The sequence below is a fragment of the Salmo salar genome, chromosome 03 (genome assembly GCF_965601325.2).
Source record: "Salmo salar chromosome 03, fSalSal1, whole genome shotgun sequence".
Taxonomy (NCBI): domain Eukaryota; kingdom Metazoa; phylum Chordata; class Actinopteri; order Salmoniformes; family Salmonidae; genus Salmo; species Salmo salar.
In genome coordinates this window covers 93,720,194-93,739,040 of record NC_138293.1, presented here as the reverse complement: position 1 = coordinate 93,739,040, position 18,847 = coordinate 93,720,194, and the positions used below count along the sequence as shown (strand labels likewise).

Sequence of the window (18,847 nt, the reverse complement as noted above, 5' to 3'; positions counted from 1 at the left end):
TCTGGGGTAGTAGAGGGTCTGTTAGAAGGTAGTAACAGTCTTGGGCAGTAGAGCGTCTGTTAGACAGAAGGTAGTAACAGTCTGGGGTAGTAGAGGGTCTGTTAGACAGAAGGTAGTAACAGTCTGGGGCAGTAGAGGGTCTGTTAGACAGAAGGTAGTAACAGTCTGGGGTAGTAGAGGGTCTGTTAGAAGGTAGTAACAGTCTGGGGCAGTAGAGGGTCTGTTAGACAGAAGGTAGTAACAGTCTGGGGCAGTAGAGGGTCTGTTAGACAGAAGGTAGTAACAGTCTGGGGTAGTAGAGGGTCTGTTAGACAGAAGGTAGTAACAGTCTGGGGTAGTAGAGGGTCTGTTAGACAGAAGGTTGTAACAGTCTGGGGTAGTAGAGGGTCTGTTAGACAGAAGGTAGTAACAGTCTGGGGCAGTAGAGGGTCTGTTAGACAGAAGGTAGTAACAGTCTGGGGTAGTAGAGGGTCTGTTAGAAGGTAGTAACAGTCTGGGGCAGTAGAGGGTCTGTTAGACAGAAGGTAGTAACAGTCTGGGGCAGTAGAGGGTCTGTTAGACAGAAGGTTGTAACAGTCTGGTGTAGTAGAGGGTCTGTTAGAAGGTAGTAACAGTCTGGGGTAGTAGAGGGTCTGTTAGAAGGTAGTAACAGTCTGGGGCAGTAGAGGGTCTGTTAGACAGAAGGTAGTAACAGTCTGGGGTAGTAGAGGGTCTGTTAGAAGGTAGTAACAGTCTGGGGTAGTAGAGGGTCTGTTAGACAGAAGGTAGTAACAGTCTGGGGTAGTAGAGGGTCTGTTAGACAGAAGGTAGTAACAGTCTGGGGTAGTAGAGGGTCTTCTAGAAGGTAGTAACAGTCTGGGGTAGTAGAGGGTCTGTTAGAAGGTAGTAACAGTCTGGGGCAGTAGAGGGTCTGTTAGACAGAAGGTAGTAACAGTCTGGGGCAGTAGTGGGTCTGTTAGAAGGTAGTAACAGTCTGGGGTTGTAGAGGGTCTGTTAGAAGGTAGTAACAGTCTGGGGCAGTAGAGCGTCTGTTAGACAGAAGGTAGTAACAGTCTGGGGTAGTAGAGGGTCTGTTAGAAGGTAGTAACAGTCTGGGGCAGTAGAGGGTCTGTTAGACAGAAGGTAGTAACAGTCTGGGGTAGTAGAGGGTCTGTTAGACAGAAGGTTGTAACAGTCTGGGGTAGTAGAGGGTCTGTTAGACAGAAGGTAGTAACAGTCTGGGGCAGTAGAGGGTCTGTTAGACAGAAGGTAGTAACAGTCTGGGGCAGTAGAGGGTCTGTTAGACAGAAGGTTGTAACAGTCTGGGGCAGTAGAGCGTCTGTTAGACAGAAGGTTGTAACAGTCTGGGGTAGTAGAGGGTCTGTTAGAAGGTAGTAACAGTCTGGGGCAGTAGAGGGTCTGTTAGACAGAAGGTTGTAACAGTCTGGGGCAGTAGAGGGTCTGTTAGAAGGTAGTAACAGTCTGGGGCAGTAGAGGGTCTGTTAGACAGAAGGTAGTAACAGTCTGGGGTAGTAGAGGGTCTGTTAGACAGAAGGTTGTAACAGTCTGGGGTAGTAGAGGGTCTGTTAGACAGAAGGTAGTAACAGTCTGGGGTAGTAGAGGGTCTGTTAGACAGAAGGTAGTAACAGTCTGGGGCAGTAGAGGGTCTGTTAGACAGAAGGTAGTAACAGTCTGGGGTAGTAGAGGGTCTGTTAGACAGAAGGTAGTAACAGTCTGGGGCAGTAGAGGGTCTGTTAGACAGAAGGTTGTAACAGTCTGGGGTAGTAGAGGGTCTGTTAGACAGAAGGTAGTAACAGTCTGGGGTAGTAGAGGGTCTGTTAGACAGAAGGTAGTAACAGTCTGGGGTAGTAGAGGGTCTGTTAGACAGAAGGTAGTAACAGTCTGGGCTAGTAGAGGGTCTGTTAGAAGGTAGTAACAGTCTGGGGTAGTAGAGGGTCTGTTAGACAGAAGGTAGTAACAGTCTGGGGCAGTAGAGGGTCTGTTAGACAGAAGGTAGTAACAGTCTGGGGTAGTAGAGGGTCTGTTAGACAGAAGGTAGTAACAGTCTGGGGTAGTAGAGGGTCTGTTAGACAGAAGGTAGTAACAGTCTGGGGTAGTAGAGGGTCTGTTAGACAGAAGGTAGTAACAGTCTGGGGTAGTAGAGGGTCTGTTAGACAGAAGGTAGTAACAGTCTGGGGTAGTAGAGGGTCTGTTAGACAGAAGGTAGTAACAGTCTGGGGCAGTAGAGGGTCTGTTAGAAGGTAGTAACAGTCTGGGGCAGTAGAGGGTCTGTTAGACAGAAGGTAGTAACAGTCTGGGGCAGTAGAGGGTCTGTTAGACAGAAGGTTGTAACAGTCTGGGGCAGTAGAGGGTCTGTTAGACAGAAGGTTGTAACAGTCTGGGGTAGTAGAGGGTCTGTTAGAAGGTAGTAACAGTCTGGGGCAGTAGAGGGTCTGTTAGACAGAAGGTTGTAACAGTCTGGGGCAGTAGAGGGTCTGTTAGAAGGTAGTAACAGTCTGGGGCAGTAGAGGGTCTGTTAGACAGAAGGTAGTAACAGTCTGGGGTAGTAGAGGGTCTGTTAGACAGAAGGTTGTAACAGTCTGGGGTAGTAGAGGGTCTGTTAGACAGAAGGTAGTAACAGTCTGGGGTAGTAGAGGGTCTGTTAGACAGAAGGTAGTAACAGTCTGGGGCAGTAGAGGGTCTGTTAGACAGAAGGTAGTAACAGTCTGGGGTAGTAGAGGGTCTGTTAGACAGAAGGTAGTAACAGTCTGGGGCAGTAGAGGGTCTGTTAGACAGAAGGTTGTAACAGTCTGGGGTAGTAGAGGGTCTGTTAGACAGAAGGTAGTAACAGTCTGGGGTAGTAGAGGGTCTGTTAGACAGAAGGTAGTAACAGTCTGGGGTAGTAGAGGGTCTGTTAGACAGAAGGTAGTAACAGTCTGGGCTAGTAGAGGGTCTGTTAGAAGGTAGTAACAGTCTGGGGTAGTAGAGGGTCTGTTAGACAGAAGGTAGTAACAGTCTGGGGCAGTAGAGGGTCTGTTAGACAGAAGGTAGTAACAGTCTGGGGCAGTAGAGGGTCTGTTAGAAGGTAGTAACAGTCTGGGGTAGTAGAGCGTCTGTTAGAAGGTAGTAACAGTCTGGGGCAGTAGAGCGTCTGTTAGACAGGAAGTAGAACAGGGATTATCTCTCCATCTGTCTGTACTAATGGTGGTTCAGCTCCTTTTAGTGTTTCTAGACACATTACTCTCATTACTCCCTCTAAACATCCAGGTTATACACATCCACGCACACACGCACACCATGCACACACACATACCACGCACACACACACACCAGATGCTCCAGATACTCAACTAGTCTAAAGAAGGCCAGTTTTATTGCTTCTTTAATCAGAACAACAGTTTTCAGCTGTGCTAACATAATTGCAAAAGGGGTTTCTAATGATCAATTAGCCTTTTTAAAATGATAAACTTGGATTAGCTAACACAATGTGCCTCTGGAACACAGGAGTGATGGTTGCTGATAATGGGCCTCTGTTCGCCTATGTAGATTTTCCATTAAAAAAACAGCTGTTTCCAGCTACAATAGTCATTTACAACATTAACAATGTCTACGCTGTATTTCTGATCAATGTGCTTTTCTTTCAAAAACAAGGACATTTCTAAGTGACCCCAAATGTTTGAACGGTAGTGTACCTCCAGGATGTTTTGTGTACTGGGAGTTTCCCATGGTATTCCAATGTGATTCCTGGGGCCTGCAATCTATGCTGGTATTGATTGTAGTGAACAGTCCTCCAGGGAAACAAACAGAGACTTCCTTATTTAGACCAGAACAGGAAGTAGTAACTAACATGTTTTATAAATACCATTTGTGGCAGTGTAAATGCACTGAGGTAGAGTGTTGGAAACTCCCCACAGTTCCTAAGATGTCTCCTCAAATGTTTCCCTATTCCAACCAGCTTATCTGGTTTGATGACGCTGAGGCGTGTTTGGTAAAATCCCCCCTCTTAAATGAACAGTGGTTCTATCAGCTCTCTGTTTTGTGTCCCAAATGGCACTCTATTCCCTATATAGTGCACTACTTTTGACCACCCTGGTCTATTTATAGGGAATGGAATGCCACTTGAGACACACAACCTGTGTCTGTCACTGTGTGACTGTGCTGGCAGCCTCTTCTCTCTGTGGTGAGAGACTGAGCTGAGAGCAGGCCAGGGGCCACACAGCCAGGGGCCACACAGCCAGGGGCCACACAGCCAGGGGCCACACAGCCAGAGGGCACAGAGTGAAACAGGGCCACTGATGGTTTGGCGGCAGGCCTCGGCCCCATGTAAATAAGCACTCTACTCTGGCAACCTGCTAGACAAGGCATTACCTGTGTTCTGTTCAGAAGGTGGAAACGTTTTGAAACGGGAAGGTATTACCTGTCTCTCTAAGAAGACAGATATTCATGTTGTGTTACAAAACATTTTGGGACATCATGCCCCTTACTGAACAGGGCCCAAGACTATCAGTTCTAGTCTGTCAGATGCAGGGACGAACTGCAGACACAGATTCATACGTTACATTAATAGTTAGCCACACCTCCTTCTCTAACACACCACTATCTGGTTATTTTTTGGGACTTCTTAATTTCTCTCATAAGTTCTCTGAAGGCCATTTGTTACCACTGTGTGCTGCTTAGAAATCAATGAGGAAGTAGGACAAATAAAGATTTTTTTGAGGTTGCATGACGTCAATGAAAAAGAACAATACGGTGTGACTGTTATGGAATTTGATGAATTCTGGATATAATTTACAACAGAGAAGAACCCAGTTAGCTGGAGACTCATACCCTATTCAATATATATATCTCATCCTTACAGTATGTCTCTGAATACAGTGTCTCTCTGAATGTTTAGTTTATACAATTACGGTATGATCCAGAGATATGCTTTCACCTCTCCATCCAGACCAGGTAGACCTATAGGCTGTGATGCTTCCACCTCTCCATCCAGGCCAGGTAGACCTATAGGCTGTGATGCTTCCACCTCTCCATCCAGGCCAGGTAGACCTATAGGCTGTGATGCTTCCACCTCTCCATCCAGGCCAGGTAGACCTATGGGCTGTCAGGCTTCCACCTCTCCTTCCAGGCAAGGTAGACCTATAGGCTGTGAGGCTTTCACCTCTCCATCCAGACCAGGTAGACCTATAGGTTGTGATGCTTCCACCTCTCCATCCAGGCCAGGTAGACCTATAGGCTGTGATGCTTTCACCTCTCCATCCAGACCAGGTAGACCTATAGGCTGTGATGCTTCCACCTCTCCATCCAGACCAGGTAGACCTATAGGCTGTGAAGCTTCCACCTCTCCATCCAGACCAGGTAGACCTATACGCTGTGATGCTTCCACCTCTCCATCCAGACCAGGTAGACCTATAGGCTGTGATGCTTCCACCTCTCCATCCAGGCCAGGCAGACCTATAGGCTGTGAGGCTTCCACCTCTCCATCCAGGCCAGGTAGACCTATAGGCTGTGAGGCTTCCACCTCTCCATCCAGACCAGGCAGACCTATAGGCTGTGAGGCTTCCACCTCTCCTTCCAGACCAGGCAGACCTATAGGCTGTGAGGCTTCCACCTCTCCATCCAGGCCAGGCAGACCAATAGGCTGTGAGGCTTCCACCTCTCCATCCAGGCCAGGCAGACCAATAGGCTGTGAGGCTTCCACCTCTCCATCCAGACCAGGCAGACCAATAGGCTGTGAGGCTTCCACCTCTCCATCCAGACCAGGCAGACCTATAGGCTTCCACCTCTCCATCCAGACCAGGTAGACCTATAGGCTGTGAGGCTTCCACCTCTCCATCCAGACCAGGCAGACCTATAGGCTGTGAGGCTTCCACCTCTCCGTCCAGACCAGGTAGACCTATGGGCTGTCAGGATCCCACCTCTCCTTCCTGTTGGTCGGGCTAGGGTGAAAGATGAACGTTAGGCGGCAGGCGGTGGTGTGTGGTGGGGGCAGGGCATCAGAGCAGTTTCCTGGCAATCAGAGACCTTCCCTAGGGACCTGGGGAGGAGAGGAGGGTGTGTTACATAGTGTCCTTACTGTCTTACCACATAGCTGCGCTCACTGGCTCCATACTGTCAGGTTACTGTGTTCCAAGTGGTACTCTATTCCCTATGAATTTCACTACTGTTGACCTATATGGCGGGAACAATAGTACTATATACAGTACCAGTCAAAAGTTTAGACACACCTACTCAAGGGTTTTTCTTTATTTTTACTATTTTCTACATTGCGCTTGATGGTTTTTGCAACTGCACTTGAAGAACCTTTCTGTCTTAAAGTAATGATGGACTGTCATTTCTCTTTGTTTATTTGAGCTGTTCTTGCCATAATATGGACTTGGTCTTTTACCAAATATGGCTATCTTCTGTGTACCACCCCTACCTTGTCACAACACAACTAATTGCCTCAAACGCATTAAGAAGGAAAGAAATTCCACAAATTAACTTTTAACAAGGCACACCTGTTAATTGAAATGCATTCCAGGTGACTACCTCATGAAGTTGGTTGAGAGAATGCCAAGAGTGTGCAAAGCTGTCATCAAGGCAAAGGGTGGCTACTTTGAAGAATCTAAAATCTAAAATGGATTTTGATTTGTTTAACACTTTCTTGGTTACTAGATGATTCCATGTGTTACTTCATATCTCTCCCTCTCTCTTCCCTTTTCCCTCTCTCTCTCTTTCTCCCCTTTTCCCTCTCTCCCCTTATCCATCTCTCTCTCTCCCATTCTCCACATCTCTCCCTTTCTCTCCCCTTCTCCATATCTCTCCCTCTCTCTTCCCTTCTCCATATCTCTCCCTCTCTCTTCTCTTCTCCATATCTCTCCCTCTCTCTTCCCTTCTCCATATCTCTCCCTCTCTCTTCCCTTCTCCATATCTCTCCCTCTCTCTTCCCTTCTCCATATCTCTCCCTCTCTCTTTCCTTCTCCATCCCTCTCTCTCTTCCCTTCTCCATCCCTCTCTCTCTTCCCTTCTCCATCTCTCTCTCTCTCTCTCTCTCTCCCCTTCTCTCTCTCTCTCTCTCTCTCTCGTTGGAGTGCATGCTGGGAGTGAGTCGTGAAGCAGGAGTGATTGTGAGAGCGACTGGAATTATCTTCACTCTATTGGGTTTTGGTGTGTGTATATATATGTTGATTAGTTTAGTTGTTTTAAGCGTATCTTCTCTAAATATCACTAAGCACGTATAGGGGTGGTGGGATCGTTGAGGTTGGATTTCGCGAGGGCACAACCAGCGGGTGGGGCTGGTTGCAATGGCCACTCGCGGAAGTTTGGAGTTTGAAAAACTTAGTCGGCGACATGGAGTAAAGATTCCTGCTGCGGCCGGGTGTTCAGTGGAAGAATGTAGCTTGGCAGTGGGTGCTATCATTGGGTATGATAGTATCAAATCAGCCTCAAGGATGAATAGCGCTGTAGTGATATTAATATTATGTAAATGTAATGTAAATGTGATATTCTTAGATTCCATTGAAAAGGTGAATACGATAGTTGAGAGTGGTGTTGTGTTGCGGGAGACACAGACACCGGTATTTCCGCTTATGAATCCGGCAAAGAAAGTTATACTTTCTAACGTGCCACCATTTGTTAGAGATGAAGTGTTGGAGCGAGAGTTATCTCGTCATGGTCAAATTGTATCAACAATAAAGAAGGTTCTTTTTGGATGCAAATCCCCGTTGCTGAAACATGTCGTGTCTCATAGGAGACAAGTGCATATGATTTTAAAAAAGGACACTGATGAACTGAATTTAGCATTCAGTTTTAAGATTGATGGATTTGATTATGTCTTCTACGCTTCTACTGAATCAATGAAATGCTTTGGCTGTGGAAGAGAGGGGCATTTGGTGCGTAATTGTCCCGAGAATGAGCACGCAGAGCCCGGTAGCAGCTCTAGTGCTGGTGCAGCTAACGCACCACCGCGAAGGGATGAACATGCTAAGGGTGCAGGGGAAGGGAGAAGGTGGGCAGATGTGGTAGGAAAAGTAGGAGAGGAAGGCAGTGTGGATACGGGGACAATTGGGGTAGATCAGAACAAAGAGGGAGGGGAAACAGTCGGTGAGATTGCGACTACCGTCGCTGAGGTGGTGTTGGACAATGAAATTGGAGGTCAAGAGGAGATTGAAATAATGGAAAAGGAAGCAGCTGTTTTCAAAGTACCGAGGAGTAAGAGGAAGAATGAAAGGGGTGGGGAAGGGTCTAATTCCAAGAGGAAGGTAGAGATTGATAAATCACTTGAAGATAAACAGGTTGTAGAGATGGTGGAGTTTTCTTCTGGGGAGGATAGCGAGAGTGAGTCATCTGACGCGTCACAACAAAATAGTGAGATAAATGGGGTGGAAGGGAGGTATGGGATTGGGAAGGTACGTCAATTTCTGAAGTTGACAAAAGGGAAGAAATATATGCATGATTATAATGTAACAGACTTTTTCCCTGAAAGTGAATTGTTTATTGAATCAGCAAAGTTTGACAAGCCCTGAAATTGCTAGACTCAAGAAAGTGGTAACGAGAGTGATAAGTGATGTAAATTCTAAAGAAAATGAAAGAGTTCAGTCGCAGCTTTAACTCTGTAAAGAGATGTGGTTTCTGGGTCTTCCTCTGTATTTTTTTTTCATCCATGAGCAGTTTTAAGATGTCTTCTTTAAATGTAAATGGGGCAAGAGACGTTAAAAAAAGAGCCATAGTGTATGAGTTAATTAGGGGAAAGGGAAGTGACATAATTTTTCTACAAGAAACGCATAGTAATTTGGAAAATGAAGTTATGTGGAAACAGGAGTGGGGGGGGACAGTGGTGTGTAGTCATAAAAACTCAAAAAGTGGGGGTGTGGCCATCTTGTTCTCAAAAGGGTTTTTGCCTTTGTCATATGAGGTTGAAGAGGTAGTTGAGGGGAGGTTATTAAAAGTTACAGTAAGGTATGAAAACATCACTATGTGTCTGATAAATGTATATGCCCCAGTGGTGGCAGTTGAGAGGGTATGCTTTTTAGAGACATTATCAAATACCATTGAGAAATGTAATAATGAAGATTATTTATTTATTGCTGGGGATTTTAACTGCACAGTCAGTGATTTAGATAGAAATCACAAAGAACCTCATATAGCCTCAAGGACTTTTTAAAAACGTCTCATTGTAACAAATGAACTGTGTGATATTTGGCGGAGTCAACATGGAGGCACAAGGCAGTATACCTGGGTGCATGTGAGAGAGAACACCATCTCTATGGCCAGGTTAGATAGGTTTTATTGTTTTGAGCATCAATCTCAGGTCTGTAAATCAAGTGTGATAACCCCAGTGGGATTTTCTGATCATTGTTTAATAACAGAGGTGGTGTTCATTAACGATGTAAAACCTAAAAGCGCATACTGGCATTTTAACATCACTTTATTGAGTGATGCTCACTTCAGGAAATGTTTTAGTTTTTTCTGGGAGAGGTGGAGGTCTCAAAAGGCCAGTTTTGTATCCCTTCAACAGTGGTGGGATATAGGGAAAATCCAGATTCAACAATTCTGTAAGCAATACACGAGGAATGTCACCAAGGATACCACCAGATCACTGAAAGCCCTAGAGACTGAAATAGTGGAACTCATGACGTTGGTTGAGACCACAGGAGATCGAGGCCACACTCAGGCCCTCAAGAGGAAAAAAGCTGCATTGGCAGACCTGCTGGGTATCAGAGCATAGGGGGCATTGGTGAAAAGTAAGTTTCAGGGAATCTCTGAAATGGATGCCTCATCCAAATTTTTCTTTAGTTTAGAGAAAAACAATGGACAAAGAAAAATTATTCATTCTCTCAAATAAGCTGTTGGACAAGAGCTCACTAGACCTAGTGAAATTAGAAAGAGGGCAGTAGAGTTCTATGCTGAGCTCTACAAGTGTGAATACAAAGAGGATAAAACAGTGACACAGCAGTTCCTTGATGGGCTCCCACAGGTGGCTGCAGAAGCTCAGGTTGAGCTTGAGCAACCATTGTCTTTGCAGGAGTTATACACTGCATTAACCCTTTCACACGTACCATCACACGGGGTGTGATCGTTCTACAGTGGTCCCTGAAGCGTACGATCACACCCCGTGTGATTAGAACACTAATTTAGAATGCTCATTTAGAACGGCCAGTTTCGAATGACGCAACAATCAACATTTGAGCTGGCCACACTTTTTTCAGAAACTATTTACACAAACAGTCCTTACGTAAACTATACCATGAATTAGCTAATAGCAATTACTATGTACAATTATTGAAAGTAATCCGACAATTAGTTTCAGCGCGCAGCTGGCCACACTTTTTTCAGAAACTATTTACACAAACACAGTCCTTACAAAGTTATGTCCAGAATGTGAGCAGTTTATTTTTTGATGCAATGTTCAGATATTCACAGAAGTATCTATAGCATAACACAATCATCCTAACCGGAAAAATGTAGGCTACATTTGTCCTAGCGCTGAGGAAAGATTGACGCAACACAAGCGGTCATATTTTCTAACTCTCGGCTGACATAAACTACACTATGAATTAGCTAATAGCAATTACTATTTACAATTAATCACATCACGGGTTTGCTCACCGTTGATCAAAATAATTGAGTAAAACACTTTCTAGAAATCGAAAGTAATCCGACGATTAGTTTCAGCGCGCAGCCATGCATTTTTTTCCTCACAGAAACCGAAGATAATAACAGACAAGATGAGTTCGGTCTGTTTATAGTATGCACGTTGAAGGGGTGTGTCTACTGTCGTTCACATCCCACCATTCTTTTCCAGAAGTCCTCAAAAAATGAGTGAACTCTTACTCACCTCATTTTGTTATAACATCTTTGGTCAGACGATTACGTGAAACCCAGAATGCATTGTATGTCAACAAACATGGCTCCATACACATAGCTGGAATTAGCTTAGCTCATCATAATCAGTATAACCTTCAAATAAGTATTTTACACACATAATATGTGCCCATTACAATCTATGCAAGAATCGGAATGCATGATTTGTCACCTAGAATTGAAAACATGTGAATAAAACAGTAAATACACAAATAATTACCACACAAAACATTTTCTGATGGTGATTTATTGATACAAGTGACGCATGCCGGCAGTCAATCACGTACCCTCTCACTCTGAGCCATTCAGTGTTGTTGTTTATGTATGTAGCTCGTGAGCTAAGCTGTAGCAAAAGCAATGTCTTTCAAAAGGAGACAACTCACAAATGTGGAAATTCTGGAGATTTTTTTAAATTCTGACAATGAGTCTGAGTATGAAAGTCAGGAATCAGATTCTGACAGTGACAGTGAGGAGCTGCCCCCCAACCTTGTAGCCATTGAGAACCCTGAATCTGAGGTTCCCTTGTCCACTGACGAAGTACCAGGTCCCTTTGAAGATGCTGGTGGTGATGGAGGCAGACCGACAGTGGATGAAGTACAAGAGTTCTGTGGTAGCTGGAAGGCCGCCAGCCATTTCACCCCTCCTGGCCCTGCTGTTTGCTTTGACGAGTCCCAGTCTGGAGTGCAACGCCCCTTGCCATTTCCAACTGAGGCAGAGTGCTTCAAGTTGTTTCTGACAGAGGAGCTCGTGGGAAACATAGTACAGGAGACCAATCGCTATGCCTTGGAGCTACAGGAGAAGAGAGAGCCAGGAGTGAGGGGGAAACTCGCTAAATGGGTGACAACCACAATTAGTGAAATGTATACCTTCCTGGTGACAGTCCTCCTCATGGGGATAGTAAAGAAGAACTCCCTAAGAGACTACTGGAGCACAGATCCTATGTTTGCAACTCCCTTCTTTGCCACCCTCTTTTCCCAAGACCGCTTCCTAATTCTGCTGCGATGCCTGCATTTCGTCAACAATGCTACTGCCATCCTAAGTGACCCGTTATACAAAATAAGAATTGTTCTTATCAGCCTGACATCAGCATTTGGTCGGGTCTTTGTGCCATACAAGGACCTATGCATTGATGAGTCCCTGATGTTATGGAAAGGTAGGCTGGCGTTCCGTCAATATATTCCCTCCAAAAGGCACAGGTTTGGGGTCAAGTTCTTTGTCATGTGCGACGTGAAGACAGGATATGTCCTGGATATTATAGTGTACACAGGGTCTACCACTGACATCAAACATTATGAGGGGCTTGGGGTGTCTGGGTCCGTGGTGATGACCATGCTGGCTCCTCATCTCAGCAAGGGACACACTTTGTACGTGGACAATTGGTACAGCAGTCCCACACTCTTCCAGCATCTGCTCTCCAACAGCACAGGGGCCTGTGGCACAGTCAGGTCGAACAGGAAGGGGATGCCGGCATTCGGATGCAGGAAGATGCAGAGAGGGGAGGTGGAGTTCCAGGAGAACGGTCAACAGCTGGCAGTAAAGTGGCATGACAAAAGAGACGTCCATGTCCTCTCCACTGTCCATACAGCAACCATGTCGGCCACAGGGAAGGTGGACCACCTGACGGGAGAGAGAAAGATAAAACCAGATTGTGTGCTAGACTATAACCTCAAAATGGGGGCCGTGGATAAGGCGGACATGATAAACAGCTTTGTGGAATGCACTCGGAAAACGACCAAGTGGTATAAGAAGATATTTTTCCAGCTGATCGACACTGCTGTCCTCAACGGCAGCATAGTTCACCGCCAACTAACAGGTGAGATGATTACTGAAACAGGTATTTTTGTAATTGGATGTACAGTTCACATACAAATCCATTATGCAATTACAGTGACAATATCTCACCAACCTACCCACTGCCTCATCATCCTCTAACTTTCCTCATCCTCCCCACTCCCTCATAGGTAAAGTAATTACCTACCAAAAATACAGAGAGAACCTCATGAGAGAGCTGTTGGAGGAGCACCACACCCCTCGGCGCCCCTCCACTGGGGGTCGCCCTGCTTTAGACAATCCCCTACGCCTCACTGCACGGCATTTTCCCTGCAAAGTCCCTCAAACTGCTGCTCAAGGTAGTCGCACACGGAGGCACTGCAAAGTCTGCCTGTCTGGCGCCAGGAGACGTAAGCAGAGGAAGATGACAAAATACATGTGTTTAGCTTGTGATACACCTCTATGTATTTCACCATGCTTTGAGGAGTATCACATGCTCAAGCATTATTGAGCACATCTGCAGCAATAAGTGACTGACTGACCTGACAGGTGACTTGACAGGTGACCTGCCATGATACTATGCCTTTAGAGGTGGGGGTGGAAATGCAGTTGTTGTTCAGTCACTGCATGAATATTAAATATGGGTTATGCATATTACATTTTTTGTCCTCTAGTAAAACAAGTTGTTGTTGAACCAACTACCAATACTTCAATAAAATAGACGACTATTACATATTGGCCTATGTGTTTTCTTGCTGTGTTTCCATCCAGTAAAACTGTTAAGGAGAGAACGTTAGCATACAAAAGCTGTCCTCAATCTTCAGCTCGAAAGATGTCCAGTTATGATATTGGCAAATACTGTTTGTGGTTTCTGAAAGTACAGAATAAAGAGGAATTATTAATTAGAATACAATATAAGGATATAGCAATAAAACAATATTACAAATAACATAATAAACACAGCTATAAAAATAGTTTATTGCATTGACAAAATCACAGATTTGAGTTATAACAGTAAGAAACTAACTTTTGAGCTCCACAAGGGGGCAAGGCAGGGCAGAACAGAGCCATGCTGAATAGACCAAATAAACAAACCATGGTCATATGTTTTATTTTATTTAACTAGGCAAGTCATTTAACAGCAAATTATTATTTACCTATGATGGCCTACACCGGCCAAACTCGGACAACGCTGGGCCAATTGTGCGCTGCCCTATGGGTCTCCCAATCACAGCCAGTTGTGATACAGCCTGGATTTGAACCAGGGTGTCTGTAGTGATGCCTCTAGCACTGAGATGCAGTGCCTTTGAGCGCTGCGCCACTAGGGAGTCATAAGGCCATGTAGCTTCAAAATACAACACAAGCTAATACTTCTCCGACGCAACTAGCATTGTTTTACAGAGCTAATAGAAGAATGTAGCTAGCTACCTAAGCATGATTGAATATAACACCATGAAGGTGGGCTTGGGGAATTTTGTCCGGGTCAGAAATGTCCCAAAAATGTAATTGTCCGCAAAAGTAAAAATGACTATTTTTATGTGAATGATTGAGGAGGCGGAACACACCTAAATTCAAACTGTTCTTAGAAAATAAAAACTTGTTAGAAAATCATTTGAAATTGAAGTTGAAACAGCCTATAAATAAAAACAGTCTGCGTGCTTTGGTTTGAGGGCAGCGCGGATTAAATGCACTGTTACGTAACAATCACATTCTGGAATGGAGAGAACATTCTAACATCACGTGCACAAAAAAACTCACGCTGTGGCAACCGTTAGAGATATTTGGAACTCACGCGTGAAAGGGTTAAAAGGCATGGAAAATGGAAGGGCACCAGGCATTGATGGGCTTCCCGTTGATTTGTTTAAGTCTTTTTGGGCTATGTTGGGAGAGGATTGGCTAGCAGTAGTTAATGATAGTTTAACCGGAGGGTTACTACCAATAAGCTGCAGAAGGGCTGTCCTCACCCTACTGCCCAAAAAGGGTGACCCTAGGGAGGTGAAGAACTGGAGGCCGGTGGCTTTATTGTGCACTGATTATAAGATCCTGTCAAAGGCTTTGTCCAACAGGTTGAGGGAGGTGATGGGGCAAATCATACATACGGACCAGTCCTACTGTGTTCCTGGCAGGCAGATAGGGGATAACATTTCTCTGATTCGTGATTTTTTGGACGTCTCTAGGGCTATTGGGTTGGATGCTGGTCTAATTTCAATTGATCAGGAAAAGGCATTTGACCGAGTTGAACATCAATATTTATGGCACACTTTTGAGGCGTTTGGGTTCAGCTCTGGTTTTATTGCCATGATAGAGGTGATATATGGTGACATTGAAAGTGTATTGAAAGTTAACGGTGGTTTGAGTGCTCCTTTTAAAGTGTGTAGAGGTATTAGGCAGGGATGTTCTTTGTCGGGAATGTTATATGCCATCGCTATAGAGCCACTACTAAATAGCATTAGAAGTCGCATTGAAGGGGTGTACCTTTCAAGGGATATTCCTCCTATTCGTCTCTCAGCCTATGCTGATGATGTAGTTGTTTTAGTGAAAAATCAAGCGGAGGTGGATAGTTTGAGTCTAATGGTGGATCGTTTTAGGGGAATATCCTCTGCAAAGGTAAATTGGGAAAAGAGTTGTGCTTTACAGATTGGAGAATGGTCTGGAGGGATCATGGCTTTGCCAGGGGGGCTGGAATGGTGTAAGGGAGGTTTTAAGTATCTTGGAGTGTACCTAGGAGATGAGGGGACTATGGAAAAAAAATTGGATTGGGGTGGTTGAAATGGTGGAAGGGAGGATAAGGAGATGGCGTTGGTTGCTATCTCGTATGTCATATAGGGGGCGCACTATTATAGTTAACAATGTGATTGCCTCTGCACTGTGGCATCGGTTGTCAGTTTTAGAACCACCATCTGGCCTTCTGGCTAAGATACAGGCAATAATTGTGGATTTCTTTTGGGATAAATATCACTGGGTTCCACAAAGTGTTTTGTATTTGTCAAAAGAGGAGGGGGGACAAGGTCTTGTACATCTTGCTAGGAGGGCTGCTGCTTTCCGGTTGCAGTTTATTCAAAGGTTGCTTTATGGACCGGAAAATGTGGTTTGGAGAGGGGTGACAGGTCTTGTATTACAGCAGGTTGGAGGATTAGGTTTAAAGAAAGCTTTATTTTTGGTTGATAGTAGCCAGATTTCTAGGGAGGGAATACCTCCGTTTTACAGAGGCCTTACTTAGGGTGTGGAGCATAATGAAGGTATCCAGACGAACTTCAGCGGAGTCAGTGCATTGGCTGTTGGAGGAACCTCTGGTGTATGGGGCAAGACTGGATTGCACAACTGCAGCTGTTCCACATTTTTCCAAGATTCTGGTGAAGGGCAACATCATCACCTTAAAACAGTTAATGGCCATGGCTGGGCCCGCCTTAATGGATGGAAGACGGGTGGCTGAACATTTGGGGGTGAGGTCGGAAAGGATTGTAGGACAACTGCTGGGAAGCTGCAGGAAGGCTCTGTCAGTAGAAGAGTGGGGTATGCTTCATAGCCACAAGAAGAAGGTACAAGATGAAGACGTCTCATTTCCAAGACTAGGGATTACACCAAATATCCCAGAGTCAGAAAGAAAGGCAATATTACTGGATTTGAGAGGGTTGGAAGAGGTGGGTTTGGATGAGGTGAATGAGAAAGACTTATATAGGGGGTGTGTCAAGGTGTTGAATAAAGATAAATTGAAAAATAGAAAAGACACTCCATGGAGGGTAAAATTGAGCATTGATGACAAGGTAAAGCCAGCATGGAGAGCACTGTACAAGCCACCGTTACAAAAGGGTACTGGTGATATGCAATGGAGGGTTTTGCATGTGTCATGACGTTGGCCTCTTTGAGTACAGGGAGGACAGTTGACCCCCTCCCCCCTTGCACCATCCCCCAACCTACCTCCCCCCACCCAGGCCCTGTGTGAAAGGGTTGTAAAATTCCAGAGGAGAATCTTACAACCACATGGCCCAGTTGAGACACAGAGGGGTCCCATAGAGAGACACAGGAAATTCTTCCAACTCACAGAATTGGGGAACCGAATGACATTTGTGTTCTGGAGAAGGTATGGAAGATTGGTGAAGAATCCAGCTATGAACTGGTCCGCTTGGTACAATTTTGTGATACTCAGAATAGACAATATAGCCATATTACCATAAAACGGTTTATATAATAGCCTCAGCCTTGAGACTTGCATACACATGGTTGTATAGAATGTATTAATAAGGATAAAGCTATTTGTAATACATTGAGATGCTATGTACTGATGTTAATGTGATAGAATTATATTTCTGTACCAAGCTTAACTCAGTCATCGGCACGCCCCCTGGGACACAGACAGGACCAGGTGTCATGTGACATGTTCACTATAAAACCATAGCCTGATCTACTTTAATAGACCCGGCCTCCACTCCATTGCGAGTTGGCCAATAGGTTTGACCATCCAAGTACTCTACTGAAAGTGAACTATACCACGTGGTTAACTTTTAGACTATCGATACCGACAGAATAAGAACAAGTCTTTGATATTAATTATTAGTCTGCAGCTAAGTAAATTATATCATTGAACGCGAAGACCAACGAAACATCCATTCTATGACGACATTAATGAATGTCGCTTTGAAAGATCCATTCTAACCGAGAGAGAGAGAGAGAACGCGGACAAAACTCTCCAACGGGGCGACGCTCCAACAAGGATCCCGACGACACACTGAGCGTAAATATATATTGATTGCAATTGTTCCCGAATGAGTGAGCGTTCTATTGTCAATTGTTAATATTGATGAACTCTGTGTACCTCCTCAGCTGAACATTTTATGACCCATTGTTCTACAAGACACCAGCCATGCCTGTTAGCCACTAGGGCACATTACTCTACCAATTCTTTGTGATGATAATTACTGTTTGTATACTTTATGTGAATTACTTAGTTTAGTAAATAACCTGTTGGGGCTCGGGGGCAGTATTGAGACATTTTGAAAAAAATATGTGCCCATTTTTAACTGCCTCCTACACCAACTCAGAAGCTAGGATATGCATATTATTAACACATTCGGATAGAAAACACTCTGAATTTTCTAAAACAGTTTGAATGGTGTCTGTAAGTATAACAAAACTCATATTGCAGGCAAAAACCTGTGAAAAATAGATCCAAAAAAAATGTGAATTTTGTGACTGTACTATTTAGTGTCATTGTTTTATAGATACCATAGTGAGAAAGGATTCATTTCGCAACACCTACGGCTTCCACTAGATGTCAACGATCTTTATAAAGTTGTTTGAAGCGTCTATGATAAACAGAGAGCAAATTAGAATGCGAGGAAGTTGACATGTCATCACTTCATTTTTTTGCGCCTGCGCATAAATCTGAGAAGCGTGAGTTTGTCATCATTGTTTATCTAGACATAGGATAGGTTGTGTGAAAATATTACTGATGTTTAACGTTAAAAATGGACCAAAAGATTAATGCTAAACAACATTTGACATGTTTGAACGAACGTAAATAGATTATTTACTAGGTTTTTTTAGCTTTTCGGCGTGATTTTACACCCCCCCCCCCACCACGTTTTGTGGGAGCATAATGAACGCTAAGTACTTGGTGTTATTTGGACATCAATTATGAACTTTGTCAAAAGAAACCACATTTGTTCCGGACCTGGGATGCCTTCCGGACCTGGGATGCCTGCCTTCTGATGGAGATAATCAAAGGTAAGGGGATATTTACAATGTTATTATCGATATTAGATGATGCTAACTGTATAGCATAGCTTATTGTTCTTAGCATAGCACCCCGTTTATTGCAAAATGTGATTTCCCAGTAAAGTTATTTTGAGATCTGGCCATTCGGTAGCAATTACGAGATGATAATATATTATTCTTTGAATGACAATATTATAATTTACCAATGTTTTCGAATAGTAATTTTGTTATGTTCACCGGAAGCATTTCAGAGAAGAAAAAAATCTGAATTTCACGCTACTGTAAAATGCTGTTTTTGGATATAAATATGAACTTGATGGAACAAAAAATGCATGTATTGTATAACATAATGTCCTAGGAGTGTCATCTGATGGAGATTGACAAAGGTTAGTGCATAATTCCTAGCTGGTTTCTGCTTTTGGTGACGCCTGACCTTGAATTGAAAATGGATGTTTGTACTTTTGTGGCTATGTACTGTCCTAACATAATCTAACTTTATGCTTTTGCCGTAAAGCCTCTTTGAAAATCGAACAATGTGGTT

The 18,847-nt window shown here is 44.2% G+C and overlaps 1 protein-coding gene and 1 long non-coding RNA gene across 2 annotated transcripts in view; one reads left to right on the top strand and one right to left on the bottom strand.

Moving 5' to 3' along the window:
• Positions 1-18,847, top strand: part of LOC106606307 (protein tweety homolog 2-like) — a 141,395-nt gene that overhangs the window by 98,052 nt on the left and 24,496 nt on the right. The window lies entirely within an intron of this gene.
• Positions 11,053-14,049, bottom strand: LOC145877427 (uncharacterized). The gene is made up of 3 exons (XR_014391728.1): positions 13,749-14,049; positions 12,800-13,462; positions 11,053-12,438 (listed from the first exon to the last, which is right to left on the bottom strand). It is a non-coding gene; the product is annotated as an uncharacterized LOC145877427 (long non-coding RNA).